Below are 16,847 nucleotides of genomic sequence, written 5' to 3'. Positions count from 1 at the left end.
AAATATTTTTTAGAATTTTTTCAGCTTTAAAATTGTTTAAATCTGGAAAATTGGATCTGAAATTTAATTTAAAATTGTCGGTTTTTAATTATTTGGATCAAACTGGTCGAACCGGCCGGTTCGAAGGTTCCACTCGATCCAATTGACCGAATCCACGTGGATTCGGGTCGGTGAGACCGGTTCTCGATCCGGCTGACCAGGCCCATTGATTTGGATCAACTGGACCGTTTCGGTCCGAACCGGTCAGACCGGTCTGGCCCAGCCGGTTCACTAATTTTTTTTTATTTCAGATTTCTAAAATTAAACTTAAAACAATTTGATTTTAATTTTTGGAAAATTATTTTCAATTAATCCCAATTAGATAATCGAATCAGCAATCATCTATTTTAGTAAATAGGTGTTAAATTAATTAATTAATTTAATTGCTAAATTGATCTTAATTAATAGAACACACATATAATATTGATTATACTTCAACTTAATTACTAGTGCCTCAACATTATTTGATTGATTTATGCTATTTGAGGTCCTATAATTATTTTAAAAACTCGATAATTAATTAATGTAATTAATTATATAGTTAGGCCGCGTATGTTCCTCTTAGGACAATATGCGCTTCCATATACCTTTAGAGAACATAGATGTAGGAATCACATAGACCAATCCAAACCTTCTGACGAGATAAAACTTTTTCTAAAAATCCCTCATTCTTAATCCAATTAAGAATTATTTCAAGCTATAAAGAAAAACCAATTTGTTGAATTTTTCTTTCCTTCTGCCAACGATTGAATTATGTGTAGCCCTTTACTATAGTGCAGTAAGCCGTGTTAGCGGGGAGTGCTATGGTAAAGTTAGATGTAATTCAATTGACATAACGATGAAGGTAGCCATATAAAAGGTTATGCTAGATTAACGTGGTCGGCTAGATTAACTAGGGACTGCATTAGTTTGGCATAATTAAGTTCTATGAGCATCTTTGATTGGTAGGTTAGACTTGACACACGACGATTTTGAATTCGCGAGATTAACTTAGGTCATTATCAAGTGTGAGGAAGATTAATTTAGGGTCATATAAAGGATATGATTGATTGTGATCTACCTTTGGGTAAATATAATCGGGCTAGATTAACTACGGGTAATATTTGTCTATTGGACCTAAAGCCCATTAAGAAAAATCGGTTTTCTCGTTTGTCTACTAGAGGGAAGTGGAACTCGATAAAATTAGTGGGGGAACAATTAAATAACATAAGTTAAAACATTTAATTGTAAAATTCATTTAAAACTTATCTCTAATAATTCTCTTCTCTAAAACTCTCAGATAATCATGTCTAAGAATCCCATAATGTCAATCCTCGATAATAAAATCAATGGCCCAAATTACCTAGATTGGTTGCGTACTCTTAAACTTGTGCTAACCATTGAGGGGCGTCTCTATGTCCTTAATGAGAGACTTCATGCCACTATACCCGACACTGCGACCGATGCTGAAAAGAAAACTTATGAAGCATGGAAGAAAGACGACACTCATGCTAGGTGCTATATGATAGCCACCATGGAGCCCGCGCTTGCGAGGAAATATGAGTCTCACAAACATGCTTTCGATATCAAGGCTCATCTCGATAGCATGCATAGTGAGAATATTAGGGCATACAGGTACGCTGCTACAAAGGAGTTGATCACTGCGAGACTGCGCGAAGGGACTTTGGTCCTCGAGCACTGTCTGAAAATGATCACTCTCCTTGAAAAGGTAGTGAATCTTGATGTCACCCTCCTTGCCGAGCTCTCGTTGGATTTGATCATGTTGGCTCTTCCTAGTTCCTATGAATCGTTCATAGTGAACTTCAATATGAACAAACTAGATCCTCCATTGGATGAGTTAATGAACCTGTTGGTTAGTTTCGAGTCCACCATTAAGAAATAGAAGTCTGTTCTCGTTGCTGCTACTTCTGGAGAGAAGAGTTCTTCCCAAAAGAAGAGAAAGGAAAGAGTTTCCTTCCCAAACAGCAAGTTCGAAGTGGGTGAAGGTAGTGGGGGCCACAAGACAAAGATCAGCAAGCAAGTTGATGATGCTTGCCATCATTGTGGAAAGAAAGGACATTGGCGCCGCAACTACAAGGACATTCTGAAAAGGGTACGTATTTCATTGACATAGATTTGTCTGTCAATTCTTCTTCCTGGGTATTAGATATGGGTTGTGGCTCATACTTATGTAATAATTTGCAGCTAATGACAAGAAGTAGAAAGCTTAGAGCGGGTGAGACCTACCTAAGGATGGGGAATGGAGCAAGAGTTGCTGCAGAAGCCATTGGCGCGATTTACTTAAATGTTTTGGATTCTAGTTTTCCTATTGTTTTGAACGATTGTTTATTTGTTCCGCTCTCATTAGAAACCTTATTTCTATTCGTGTATTAGATATTGAAGGTTTTACTTTTGATTTTGGAAATTCGATTTGCATTATACAAAAGAATGAAAATTTGATTTGCAAGGGACGACTATTAAACAACTTATATGAACTAAATCCAAGTGAAATACCTATTAATGTTATATCAGCAAAACGTAAGGAGATAGATCAAAACCCCACACAACTTTGGCAAGCTAGATTAGGTCATGTCTCTTTAAGAAGGATGAACGATTTTGTTAGTGAATGATTGTTCACTTTGGACGACGTGAAATCACTACTAACTTGTGAATCTTGCCTTAAAGGGAAAATGACCAAGTCACCCTACAAAGGGAAAATGGAGCGGGCCGAAGGTCTTTTGAATTTGATCCATACAGACGTATATGGTCCATTAAGTGTTAGTGCGAAAGGTGGATACAACTACTTAGCTACCTTTACCGACGATTATTCTACGTGTACTTGATGAAGTACAAGTCCCATGAATTACATTTCTGCAATATTGGTTAAAACAGTTCGTGAAAAACCATCTTGCGAAGTTTCGGTAGCCGTACAACTTCTGTATACTGAATTGGGATTTGAAATCTCATACCAGAAGGCGTGGTACAGTTTAAGACGTTGCAGGGATAACATATTTGGTACTTGGGAGAGCTCAGCCGCGAAGTTACCCAAGTACATGAAAGCATTGCAAATGAGCAATCCCGGAACGATTGTGGAGTGGCAGAGTAAGCCGTTGAATCATCCAAGCCAGAAAGTGATCAAGTATGTCTTCTGGGCCTTCAAACCATGCCTAGATGGATTCAACTTCTGTCGCAGAGTTATTAGTGTGGATGGAACTCATCTATACACAAAGTACAAACACAAGTTGTTGATTGCCACGTGCTTGGATGCAAATCAACAAGTGTTGCCACTTGGATTTGCTATAGTGGATGAAGAAACGACGAGTGCATGGACTTGGTTTTTCGCGATGCTAAACCAACATATATTTTCGAGAATTGCGGAGACTCCACTGCATCTTTTTTATCTAGTGTTTTTGATGTAGGTTGTTGATGCGTATTAAAGTCCTAGTATTGTAGTTCGTGTTTTTAAGAACGTTGTTGCGAATGCACTTTAGCGCATGTTATTTCTACGTTTGTGCATGTCCATTTGAAAGAGTGTGCTCAAGCATGTTTGTTGATTTGTATTAATGTCCTAGGATTGTAGTTTGTGTTTTCATGATCCTTTTTGCGAATGCACTTTTGCGTGAGTACTTTTGTGCATGCTCTTGTACTCTTACTTATGTGTGTATCTTTCTAGCGAGAGTTTTTGTGCAGGTTTCTCGATGCGCATTCATGTCCTCGAACAGTAGTACGTATTTTCATGATCGATTTTGGAATCCAATTTTGACTTGGAGTCCAGTTGATTTGGAGTCCGGATGAGAAAGTTATGCTCGACTTCATGGACGTACACTACCAAAGATGTTGAGGGATTCTCTCTTCTAATTTGATTTGATTTTCCTAATTTGCAACTCTTTTCTTACTCTTTGATCATTTTTGCTTTTTGGACACCTAATTTTCGATTTGTACCTATAAGATACCAAATCCACCAATTCAAACAGAAATATAAATTAATCCAAAAAAACAAATCCTCGTAAACGTAAACGTAGAGTTTTATTTCTACACTCCACTGTATCTTTTTTATCTAGTGTTTTTGCTGTTGTTTGTTGATGCGTATTAAAGTCCTAGTATTGTAGTTCGTGTTTTTTAGAACGTTGTTGCGAATGCACTTTTGCAAACTCATTCATTCGTCTTAAAGAAATATGTCCTAATCTAACGTGCCAAAGTTGTGTTGGGTTATCTTCTATATTGAGTTCAGGTTAAACAAAAAACGCATCTTTCTCAGAACGTTTCCGATCGAGACACTCCGTGCAGTTTACATAGCCCAATGGTCTGTCTTTCCACATTGGAATGCTTGTTCAACGCTAATGTCAAAAGGTAGCATAAGCTAATTCCATAGGGAGAGGAAGAAAGCTTAGCTCGAAGCTAATGCCAAATGGAAATTTAGAATGCCTAGCACAAGCTAATTCGATAAGAAAAAAAGAAAGAAAGAAATATAATACAATTAAAATAAATAAATAATTACATAAAAAAATATCTAAATAAACTAATTCCATTAGAAGAGGAACCATGCTTAGCTCGAACCTAATATGAAAACGAAAGTAAGAATGCCACATGCTAATTCCATAAGGAGAAGAAAATGCTTAGCTCCAAGCTAATGCCCAAAAGGAAAGTAAGAATTGATAGCACAAGTTAATTCCATAAGGAGCGGAATGATACTTAGCTTTAAGCTAGTACCAAAAGGATAGTGGGAATGCTTAGCTTAAAGCTAATGTCAAAAGAAAAGTAAGAATGCTAGCACTAGCTAATTCCATAAGAAGATAAATAATGCTTAGCTCGAAGTTAATGCCAAAAGGAACAAATTCCATAAGAAGAGGATTAATGCTTAGCTCGAAGCTAATGTCAAAAGGAAAACAAGAATTCTTAACACAAGCTAATTCCATAAGGAGCAGAATAATACTTAGCTCGAAGCTAATGCCAAAAGCAAAGTAAGAATGCTTAGCTCGAAGCTAATGCAAAAAGAAAAGTAATAATACTTAGCACAAGCTAATTCCATAAGAGGAGGAATAATGATTAGCTGGAAGTTAATGCTAAAAGGAAAGTAAGAATGCTTAGCTCAAGCCAATTCCATAAGAAGAGGACTAATGCTTAGCTCTAAGCTAATGCCACAAGGAAAGCAAGAATGCTTAACACAAGGTAATTCCTTAAGTAGATGAATAATGTTTAGCTCGAAGCTAATGCCAAAAGGACAGTAAGAATACATAGCTCGAAGCTAATGCCAAAAGGAAAGTAAGAATGTTTAGCCCAAGCAAATTCCATGAGTAGAGGAATAATGCTTAGCTCAAAGCCAATGCCAAAAGGAAAGTAAGAATGCTTAGCTCAAAGTTAATGCCAGGAGGATGTAAGAATACTTAGCTCGAAACTAATTCCAAATGGAAAGTACGAATGGTTAGCACAAGCTCATTCCATAAGAAAAGAACTAATGCTTAGCTCGGAGCTAATGCCAAAAGGAAAGTAAGAATACTTGCCACAAGCTAATACCTTAAGGAGAGGAATAATGATTAGCTCGAAGCTAATACCAAAAGGATAGTAAGAATACATAGCTCGAAGCTAATGCCAAAAGGAAACTAAGAATGCTTAGCCCAAGCAAATTCCATAAGTAGAGGAATAATGTTTAGCTCAAAGCTAATGCCAAAAGAAAAGTAAGAATGATTAGCTCACAACAAATGCCAAAAGGAAATAAGAATGCTTAGCACAAGCTAATTCAATAAGGAGTGGAAAAATGCTTATCTCGAAACTAAAGCCAAAAGGAAAATAAGAATGCTTAGCTCGAAGCTAATGCCAAACGGAAAGTCCGAATGCTTAGTCCAAGCTAATTACATAAAAAAAAATAATAAATATAAAATATAAATATAAAAAAAAAAAAGAAATATATATATATATATATATATATATATATATATATATATATTTATATATATATATATATATATATATATATATATATATATATATATATATATATATATATATATATATACATATATAAATAAATAAATAAACAAAAAGGCTACTTTCATAATAAGAGGAATAATGCTTAGCTCGAAGCTAATGCCAAAAGGAGAGTAAGAATGCTTAGCACAAGCAAATTCCATACGAAGAGGAATAATGCTTAGCTCGAAGCTAATGCCAAAAAGAAAGTGAGAATGCGTAGCACAATTTAATAATGCTTAGCTCGAAGCTAATGCAAAAAAGAAACAAAGAATGCTTTACACAAGCTAATTCCATAAAAATAGGAATAATACTAAGCTCAAAGTTAATGCCAAAAGAAAAGTAAGAATACGTAGCTCGAAGCAAATGCCAAAAGAAAAGTAAGAATTCTTAACCCAAGCAAATTTCGAAAGGAAGTTAAGAATGCTTAGCTCAAAGCTAATGAATGCCAAATGGAAATAAGAATGCTTAGAACAAGCTAATTCCATAAGGAGAAGAAGGATGCTTAGCTCGAAGCTAATGCCAAAAGAAAAGTGAAAATGCTTAGCAAAAGCTAATTCCATGAGGAGAGGAACAATTTCTTGGGGATCGAGCATGTGTACGCAGCGGAAAAACAAAAATTTTATTTTATTTATATAAAGTAATTTATATAAAAAAGCACGTGCACAAAAAATTACAATTAATTGCGTACCTTTTCGCTTCAAATCACCGACAAACATGCTCGCATATATAATTAATTTAAATAACATAAATTAAATCATCATAGCATGCTCGTAAAATTAAAATAAATAATAAACATGCTCAACGAACGATTCACATAAACACATAATCGAACATATAGATTCATGTGATTCAATCATCAATTAACATACATTAATCTTAATTAATATAAATTAATTAATACATGTATATTAATTAGGGAAAACGATATGTTACCATTGAAGCCTGAATCGAACGAAGACTCGAGAAGATGGCTAGCTGCTCTTCCCACTCCTACTGATCCAACCTGTTTGCTGCTCTAAAATTACAGCCCTGCTCCGACTTTAATATCTCCATGGTTATCTACTAGATGTACAATTCCTTTTGGGATGTTTTATATTTATACGTCCATCCGATCCGATCACCGGTTAATTTATGGCAAATTTACTCGCCGGAGTGCATAGAAAATCCGAGAGCAGTTTTTCAGAAATGCCTTCTTGCATCACCAGCTTGTGGCGGCGCGTGGGGGCGCGTAGGGACGACGCTGGTGGCGGCGTTTGCGGCGTTATAATCATCATCCTCTTAGGTTACACCTCGTATATTCAATCCACTACCATGCAACACTAGATACGTGATAGGCTAAGTACAACGAAGAAGAACGAAGGGAAAAGGAAGATGCCGATGCGGCAGCGACTGGCGGCGGCACGGCGGATGGTGGCGGAGGTAGGGTTTCGGCTGCAAGGTGGACGGCCGTGGGGAGAGAAGCTAGGGTTTGAAGCTTGAGTTATGTCGTTCTTTGTGTTGTTTTTTTATGTCTTTCACTAAATTTCCGTCGGATTCTTTTCCTCTACTTATTCTCATCTGCAATTAAAAATTACGAATGATGGACTCAATCACATTGACTTTCAATTACATTAAGATTAACTATTTAATCTTAGCTCGTTGCATTAAGGATCTCAAGTACACGAGCAGTGTGACCCTCGATGGTCCAGGCGTAAGCTAGCCGTGGGCCCACAACCCATTGTGGTTTAACCTCGTCCCTAGAATTACAATTAAGTTGAATCTAGTTTCAACTTAACTACCCAACAAATCTAGATTGGCGTCTAGCAACTACGCGTCATGATTCCCTAGATACAAATGAAGTTAACGTACAGTACGATCCATTCGATACATATATCTCGATTGAACTAGAGATATTGGTTCGTCGAGACCTCTTTGTGAGTTCAATAGTTGTGTGGACGTTCTTGATTACATTATCGGTTCGTGTTTGACTTAGAGAAACACATTTCTCTAATCACGACACTTTCAGTTGTGGCCACAGACTTCATGGATTATAAATCGCAAGAACACACAGGATATCCATGACTACTCAAGCGATCGAATCTTCTACTACAATCCACAAACCTCCCACTAGATTTCGGACTACACGAACACTGGCCCTTGGGGCAGTCCTCGGTGGAACTGAGGGACAGGTCACGATACAGCTGGTCCATAGTGAATTCACGATGATGTCTCGGTCTTAAGGATTAATGGTGTACAACTATATCATAGAAACCTCTACTCGATTATTGGGAACCACTTACAGATCTCTAGATTGAGGGAGTTCAACGAACTCATCAACTTATGAGCACCCACTTATGTATGTCGATTTCACAACACTTTGACTGATGAGACGCAATACACATACACTAAGTGCTAGTCTCGAATGGGAAAGGCCGATATCCTCATTAGTGGCGTAACCCGTTGAATAGGAACTATGTTTCACAGTTACTATACTTAACTAAACAATCTCACGATTCTACTAGATCTATTTATAGTAATTAAGTAACTGTAAGGACTATATCTATGCTTATGCAAGGGAAAAAAAATATAGAATGCCAATGGGGGTATTTATCATAATTACGAAATAGATTATTTACGAGTAGCGTGAGAAAACACAACAATTAGTTGGCTCTTCGGTCACCTACTCTAAAAATCTCCCACTTGACCTAAAGCCAACTACTCACTACCTAAGTCTCATCGACTCTCGATGTTTCTCATGGACCGGTTTGCGTCAAGGTTAAGTAAAGGGATCTAGAATGTTGTCTACCGAGGCAACTTTCTCGAACTAAAGTTTGCCTCTATTAATTATCTTACCAATGAGATAATCATGATTCAGTAAATGCTTGGATTTCTGACGAGACCTATTGAAATCATACATTTTGTTGGGAATCGGACACGTGTACGCAGCGGAAAACAAAAATTTAATGCGAATTAAACGAATTTAAAACACATAAACACATGCCCGATAATTGAAAACAACATACATGCTTAATTACTTAATCGAAATCAACTAGCATGCTCGCGATTAAATCAAATAACATGCTCGCAATAAATAAACGATTTCATGTAGTCACATAAAATCATAAAAGTTTGCTTACTAACCAACATGCATATTTAATTTAAATAAAAACTACTCGAATAAAAACGGATTCGAATTATTACCTCTTGAAGCGTGAGGTAGGCGCACGAGTCGAAGCAAGATTGCCACAGAAACCAATCTGTGCAATCCGGGGCAGCAACGGCGATGCAGCAACGGCAATCCGAGCTACGGTGGCGCGTGTGATTCACGCGCTGACCTTGAACCGTGAATTGAATGAAGATTCGAGAAGATGGCTAGCTGCTCTTCCCACTTCTATTGATACAATCTGTTTGCTGATCTGAAATTACAGCCTTTCTCCGACTTCAATATCTCCATTCTTATTTGATGGATGGACAATTCCTTCTGGAATATTGTACATTTATCACTCGTGAAGCTTCTGTCAAAATTTCACGTCCATCCGGTCACCGGTTGATTTATGGCGAATTTCTCGCTGGACAGCGCATAAAATCCGATAACAGTTTTTCAGAATTGCCTTCTCGCATCTTCGATTCTTCGATCTTCCTCCTCTCGGATTTCACCTCGTATACTTCGATCTACTAAATACGTGGCACTAGACACGTAATAGTTAGACAAACGGAAGAACATAAAGAAGGAAAGAAATACCAAAAGGATCGGCCAAGGAGTGGTCGATTCCGGCGAGTCGTCGGCGACAACGGCGGTGTTGGCCGCGGGTGGGAGAACGGACGAGAGAGAGGGAGCGGCTAGGGTTAGTTCGTGTGTTGTGTTCAAGTTTTTTGTGCATGACCTATAAATCAAGTATTTATAGTGTCTTTCATAATACCCTAACGGGCTTAAGTTGGACCGGGCCCAACAACTTAAGTTCGTTAGTTCTTTTACTTGCTCGTCTCTCTCAATTCGATGATCGGAAAATTGCAACAATTACATTTTCGGAATCATTATAATGTCCTCATCACAACGAGTGCCAATTCTCAATTTCCAACTTTCCAAAAGGGGAAACCCTAATTCAGTGCACTTTCTAAATTTGGAAACATCCCGATTTAGAAAGTCCACTAAGATGTTCGCCTATTTTTTTCCTTTTCTTATTCCCATTAATAATTCCAAATTATGAATGTGGGACCCAATCATATTGACTTCCAATCATGCAAAGATAAACCATTTTATCTCTGACCGTTTATTCAAAGATCTCATGTGCACGAGCAGTGTGACCCTCGATGGTTCAGGTGTAAGCTAGCCGTGGGCCCACAATCCTTTGTGGTCAAAACTCATCCCTTAGAGTTACGATTAAGATGAAACTCGTTTCACCTTAATCACCCAACGAATCAAGATTGGCGTCTAGCAACTACGCGTCATGATTCCCTAGATACAAATGAAGTGCCTGCAAGAACCTTCAGATATAGTTAATGTACAGTACGATCCCTTCGATACATATGTCCCGATTGAAATAGAGGCATTAGTTCATCGAGACCTCTTTATTTGTTCAATGACGGTGCGATCGTTCTAACGGTTGTAATCGTTACGTGCATGACTTAGAGAATCGAATTCTCTAATCATCACTTAGTCAGCTCTGGCCTGAGACTTAAAGCGATTACAAACTATTAGAACACACAGAACATCCAAGACTATTCTAGCGATCGAATCCCCGACTACAATGCACAGACCTCCCACTAGATTTTGGAATACATGAACACTGGCCCTTGGGATGGTCCTCGGTGGAACTCAGGGACAGGTCACGATACAGCTGGTCCTTTAATGAAGTCACAATGATGTCTAGGTGATAAGGACTAATGGTGTACAACTATACCATAGATATCTCTACTCGATTATTGGGAACCACTTAGGGATTTCTAGGGTGAGGGAGTTCAGTGAACTCGTCAACTTACGAGCACCCACTTATGCATGCTGATATCACAATACTGTTTACTGATGAGATGCAGTACATATACACTAAGTGCTAGTCTCTTAGTGGGAAAGGCCGATATCCTCATTGGTGGCGTAACCCTTCGACTAGGAACACGTTTAACAGTTATAATACTTAAGTAAATATCTCACGATCCTAACGATCAATTACTAGTACTTGTAATAACTGTAAGGACTATATCTATGCTTGTGACAAAGGGACAAAGATATAGAATGCCAAGGTGTTTTATCATTAATACGGAAAAATGTTCGTACATTACCATAATAAATACGTAAGACCACAACCACATGTTGGCTTGTTGGTCACCTACTCTAACACATTTAACATTAGAATGTACTTTCGAATCCAAACTGCTACATTCGCGTCATCTAATGACGCAATATATTAAGCTTCGGAGGTGGAATCCGTCGTCGTGTTTCACTTTGAACTCATACGACACTTCGTTAATAAGCATGACTATAAATCCCGACGTCCTTTTTGAGTTGTCCACTTCCGATTGAAACACTAAAGTCGTCGAACGACTTTATTTTCAACTCGGAATCCCCGTAGACTATATATTAACAAGTCCTTACTACTTTGCAAGTATTTAAGGATTTTTTTCATAGTTATCCAACTAACTTGGTTGGGGTTAGACTGATATCTATAGCAACGCTTCACTGTATACATTATATCATGTCTATAATATGAATTGGGATAACTAATCGACCTCTTCTATTTATCTCTATAAATACGTATCCTCTAATATGTAGGAAGCTTATCCCAAATTCATGTGTTGACAAAAATTAGGACAATCGTGATTTAGTTGAAGGCAACATTCCTACAACATTCCAAATGAGGAGAATGCTATCAACACAAAGCACTCGGAAACGTAATGGCACTCCCACTAACCTTCTTGTAAACTTAATGCTCTTTCGAATTCGTTACTAAATCAATTGCTTGATTGTTTTGTCGAATCGAACATTCTAAGTGATGGGATGCTAGGTTCAATCCATAAATGGATCGCTAGAATTTGGCAAACCTTTTGCTAATTTCCAGAAGATATGAAGCCTTTCGGCTGCACCACTCTGATTTCCTCAATCTCGCCATTGAGGAAGGTGATCTTCATATCTCGTAGTCATACTACGCATAAATGTCTAGCAAAATCCTAATGGAATTATAGCATAGTGTTTCGTGAAAACTTATCTCACAAACAACAACTTGTCTTAGAGTATAACTCATTTTCATGTGTCTAGCTTTATAGGTCGATACCTTTCCATCTATTCCAACTTAAAGATTATAGATCCACTTGTTGGGGATCGTGCATGTATACGCATCAGAATTTAAATTTTTTTAGATCGAACTAGTTTCGATTACATGCATACACTAATCACATAGTCAACGTACCTTAACGCTTCCGCCATACACATGGTAATTATCGATTTTTATCAAAACATGTAAAATCGAAAAACATAAAAACATGCTTGTTCATCATATTGCAAAAATCGAAACACGTAATCACATATTACTCATGCTCGTAAATTAAAATTCACACAAACATGTTCGAATCAAATTTACGAAAGTTCCGATTTAATTACCTCTTGTAGCGTGAGATTTCGACGAATCGAAATCCGAACTAAAACACGTACAAGCTGCTTTATACCACTCCTAGGGGCTGCAGGAATACCACCAAACGGCAGCTGGTCCGACGGTGAGGCGACGACGGCGCGTGCGAGTCAGCGGCGGCGGCGCGTGGGCGGTGCAGCGGCGCGTGCGGCGGTGCGGCGGCGGTGCAACGATTCCTTCGGGGCAGCAGCTCCTCTCCAATTAGGTTTCACCTCGAATAAACCGATATCCCCCTACTGTAGCACTAGATACAAAGGGGTTATATAACAAGGGAATTACGATAGAGAAAGGAGCGGAAAAACCGGCGGCGGACGGCGCCGTTGCGGCGGGGCAACGGCGGCCGAGAGGCTTCACGGCTAGGGCTGGACGGCTAGGGTTTTTTGGGAGTAAAAATCTGATCTCAAACTCTTGTTTGAGGTCGATTTATACTAGGGTTCTCAACCCTTGTGGGTTTAAGTCATTGGGCTTGACCCACTGATGCATTAAGCCCATTCCCTCGTCGGCCTCGTTTCTAACAAACGATCGTTCACAAAATTATAACAAAATTATATTTGTGACGAGCTCAAAGTCCTCGTCGATACGAGTGCCTCTTCGAAATTTCCAATTTCCAAAATTGGAAACTTCCACTTCAGTGGACCTGCTAAATCGGGAAACTTCCCATTTTAGAAAGTTCACTAAATTCCGCATGTCTCTCTTTCTCTACGTTCATTCCGACTCGTAATCCACAATCACGAATCTTGGACTCAATCATATTGACCTGCAACTTTGCAAAGATTAACATATTAACCTATGCTCATTGTTATCAAGGATCCGTATTACACGAGAAGTGTGACCCTCAATGGTTCAGATGTATGCTAGCCGTGGGCTCACAACTCTTTGTGATTCGAACAACACATTGTTCTTATACGAACTCCTCCCAAGAGTCGCTGTGAAACTCATTTTACCTAATCGCTGATCAAATCGGTGCCCAACGAATCAAATTTGGCATCTAGCAACTACGCATCATGATTCCCTAGATACAAGTGAAGTGCCTGCAAGAACCTTATGATATAGTTAGCGTACAATACGATCCCTTCGCAGCACATATCCCGATTGAAATAGAGGCATTGGTTCACCGAGACCTCTTATAAAGTTCAATAACCGTGCGAACGTTCTAGGTATTATAAATCCGTTCGTGTGTGACTTAGGGAAACACATTTCCCTAATCACCCCACTATCAACTCTGGCTAGAGATTCCTTGGATTATAAACCGTCAGAACACACAGGACATCCATGACTACTTAAGTGCTCGAATCCCCTACTACAATGCACAGACTTCACACTAGATTTCGGATTGCACGAACGTTGGCCCTTGGAGTGGTCCGCTGTGGGACTGAGGGACAGGTCACGATACAATCGGTCCTCTAGTGAAGTCACGGTGATGTCTGGGTCTTAAGGACTAATGGTGTACAACTATATCTTAGAAACCTATTACTCGATGAATGAGAACCACTTATAGATTTCTAGGGCGAGGGAGTTCAGTGAACTCATCTAGTATGAGCACCCACTCAAGTATGCCGATGTCACAACACCGAGGACTGATGAGACGCAGTACACATACACTAAGTGCTAGTCTCAAAAGGGAAAGGCCGGTATCCTCATTAATGGCGTAACCCATCGACTAGGAACAAGGTTTAACAGTTACATTACATTGCTGAGTTATCTCATGATTCTACTAGATCAACTCACAATAATAGAGTAACTCGTTAGGACTATATCTATGCTACTTGCATGGGATAAGAGATATAGAATGCCAAATGAAATGTTTTATTATTACGAACGAAAAACGATTGTTTTATTACAAGGAAAAAGAGAAAGACCACAACCACAAGTTGGCTTGTTGGTCACCTACTCTGACACCACTTGCATCCAACGGGAAAGATTCCCTTGGGTGGATCCATCAAGGTCCATACCTTGTTGGAGAATATGGAATCCATTTTGGATTTCATGGCGTTAAGCCAATGTCCCTTACTGCATCAATACAGCGTCATAGAAGTTTCTTTGGATCACATCCCTATTGAATTATCTACGGATCCTTTCGAATCTACACATAGATGGTTGAGAAGGTATATTAATGGGTGATTTGATTTCGATTGGCTCTTGTTCTATATATGGTGTTGGAACTTCAATTCGTGGTTCTCGAATTTCTTCGAGTTCTACCGTACACCTATTCTATCGCATAAAAACTTCTTCTTTAAGAAGGTGTCATTCTCCGAGACAAACATTTTTGTTTCAAGAAATAGTAGAATACGTATTTAAAACAATTTTAAAGATATCCCAATAAATGGCATAAGTTGGATCGACTATTCAACTCGTCTCCCACTAGCCACTTCATGCAACTGGATTATCGGGAATGCCAAAGTTCATATGGTGTGGAACTAACTGCTTTGGTGATAACCCTATTTAGTAAGTACGTGGCGGTATGGAGTGCATGACCCAATAAGTATGCCGGTAACTTAGTGAATCACGTTCTCTTTGAGATAGTCGATAAACTCATCATTTAAGTATTTTCCACTACGAACGGATCGTTGTTTCTTAATACTTCATATGAGTTGCTTTTCTACTTCGTTTTTTAATTCATTGAACTGTTCATATATTTCAAATTTGTACTTCATCAAGTATACGTAACCATACCTTGAGTAATCATCGGTAAAGGTTACGAAGTAGTTAAAACCACCCGTAGCACTAACACATTGTGGACCACACATGTCTGTATAGATCAAATCCAAGAGACCTTCAACACGCTCCATTTTTCCCTTAGTGGTAATTTGGACATTTTTCTTTTTAAACAAAATTCACAAGCCCGCAGTGAGTTCACATCATCCAACGTGAATAATCCCTCACATGCAAACTCATTCATTCGTCTTAAAGAAATATGTCCTAATCTAACGTGCCCAAGTTGTGTCGGGTTATCTACTATATTGTGTTCAGGTTAAACGAAAAACGCATCTTTCTCAGAACTTTTCCGATCAAGACACTCCATGCAGTTTACAGAGCCCTATGGTCTGTCTATCCACTTTGGAAGGAAGCATCACTTATATGCTTGTTTTCCTTAGCCTTGCGAATACGCGATTTACCCCTAGTCTATTTTCGCTCGACTAGAAACTATTTTCCTTTTACTCTTTTCTTCGATTTCGAACTATTCTTAATCAAAGATACAGAATGTGCCGAAGGCAAAACGGACTTGTCTTCCTTTATAACCGACTCGTATTTCAAGATGTTGACCAACTCTTTCAAAAATAGATTCAACCATTTTCTCATTGAAATTAATTATGAACATTTCGTAAGAGGTAGTTAGTGAAGGAATCATGAGATTCATCGAGAACCCTAGTGGGAGGACGACATTGTGGTCACGCAACTTCTTTGGGAGCGAGTCATCTCAAACCATGCTCATGGACCGGAGTCCTATTGCGTAGTCTAAGAGACATCAACTCCTTAGTCATCACAAACCTCAATGCCATAATCACTACAGACGATCTCGAGGTGAGTCTATATGTCAATAATATAAAGATGATTCTCATAGTTCCTTGCTAACTCAGGCGACTAGCTGCTATCATATAACACTTCGTCAAAATGGACACCATTTCTTCTATTTCTAATAAGTGGTGGTCTCCTAGTGAGTCGAGTTATCATGATGTTTGGTTGGGGTGTATTTGAGTATGCACAATTTCTCTTGGAGCAAAAACACTAAACGAATGTTTATTGAGCCAATCAAGGTAACTGTTGCCATTATGTTTTGTTGGTGTCAGAATTGACGGTAAGGAATTATTAGCATTTATACTGAAAAGCTTTAAGTAGACTTATAAAAGATAATTTGTTATTACTGATTGCAATTAAATATTTGGACTTTTATCATTTAATTGTACTCCCACTAAATTTTATGGAATTCCACTACCCTCTAGCAAACAAACGAGAACACTTATTTTTTTTAATGGGCTTTAGGTCCAATAGGCAAATATAACCTGTAGTTAATCTAGCCCGATTACATTTGTCCAAAGGTAGATTGCCATCAATCATATCGTTATATGACCCTAAAGATATATTTTCCTCACACTTGATAATGACCTAAGTTAATCTCCAGAATTCAAAATCTTCGTGTGTCAAGTCTAATCTACCAATCAAAGATGCTCATAGAACTAATTATACCAAACTAATGCAGCCTGTACTTAATCTAGCCAACCACGTTAATCTAGCACAACCCTTTCTATGGCTACCTTCATCATC

This window comes from Erythranthe guttata, chromosome 10 (genome assembly GCF_056151865.1).
Source record: "Erythranthe guttata isolate IM_541 chromosome 10, IM_541, whole genome shotgun sequence".
In the NCBI taxonomy this organism is placed as follows: Eukaryota; Viridiplantae; Streptophyta; class Magnoliopsida; order Lamiales; family Phrymaceae; genus Erythranthe; species Erythranthe guttata.
The sequence above is the reverse complement of the archived record's forward strand: the minus strand, read 5'-3'. Positions refer to the sequence as shown.